Here is a 1092-nt window from a genome sequence, read left to right as displayed (position 1 = left end):
TTTCGGGGTTTGAAGCAGCGACGGGCTCGATAAATACTGCTTTAGATCCTCTAAGTCTTGCTGGCATTTCGGAGTCCATGAAAAATTGCTCTTCTTCTTAAGCAGCGAGAAGAATCGGTGGCTCCTATCTGAGGATCTCGAAATGAATCATCCTATGGCGGCTATCCGCCCCCTCAGCCTCTGCACGACCTTTATATTATCCACTATCATGATATCATCGATAGCTTTGATTTTATCGGGATTGATCTCGATTCCTCGGTTGGACACCATAAAACCAAGAAACTTTCCCGAGCCAACTCCGAATGCACACTTTTCGGGGTTGAGCTTCATATTGTACTTCCTTAATATATCGAAAGTTTCCTACAAATGCTTTAAATGGTCCTCTGCTCGCAGGAACTTAATTAACATGTCATCAATATAAACTTCCATTGATTTTCCTATTTGTTCTTCGAATATTTGTTTACGAGGCGTTGATAAGTAACACCAATATTTTTTAGACCGAATGGAATTACATTATAATAGTAGGTACCGTACTTAGTGATAAACAAGGTCTTTTCCTGATCCTCCGGGTTCATCTGTATCTGGTTGTACCCGGAGTAGGCATCGAGAAAACTGAGAGTATCGTGGCCGACCGTGGCATCGATCATACGATCGATATTTGGCAAAGGAAAAGAATCCTTGGGGCATGCTTTATTCAGGTCTTTATAATCTATACACATTCTAAGTTTGTTTCCCTTCTTAGGGACTACCATTACGTTTGCTAACTATTCGGGGTACTTTACTTCCCGAATGGATCCTATTTTAAGAAGTTTGGTTACCTCGTCCTTGATGAAGGCATGTTTGACCTCGGACTGAGGCCTTCTTTTTTGCTTTACCAGGCGGAATTTAGGGTCCAGGCTTAGTTTGTGAGTGGTAATTTCTGGTGGAATCCCTGTCATATCGAGACGGGACCAGGAAAAGCAATCCATGTTAGCTTTAAGGAAATGAATAAGATTTTTCCTGAGCTCGAGGGTTAGCCCCGTACCCAGGTATACATTTCGTTCGGGTTGATGATTGGCTAGTGTAATTTGTTCCAGCTCTTCGACCATTGAC

The sequence above is a fragment of the Nicotiana tomentosiformis genome, chromosome 1 (genome assembly GCF_000390325.3).
Source record: "Nicotiana tomentosiformis chromosome 1, ASM39032v3, whole genome shotgun sequence".
In the NCBI taxonomy this organism is placed as follows: domain Eukaryota; kingdom Viridiplantae; phylum Streptophyta; class Magnoliopsida; order Solanales; family Solanaceae; genus Nicotiana; species Nicotiana tomentosiformis.
This window is presented reverse-complemented; position numbering follows the sequence as displayed.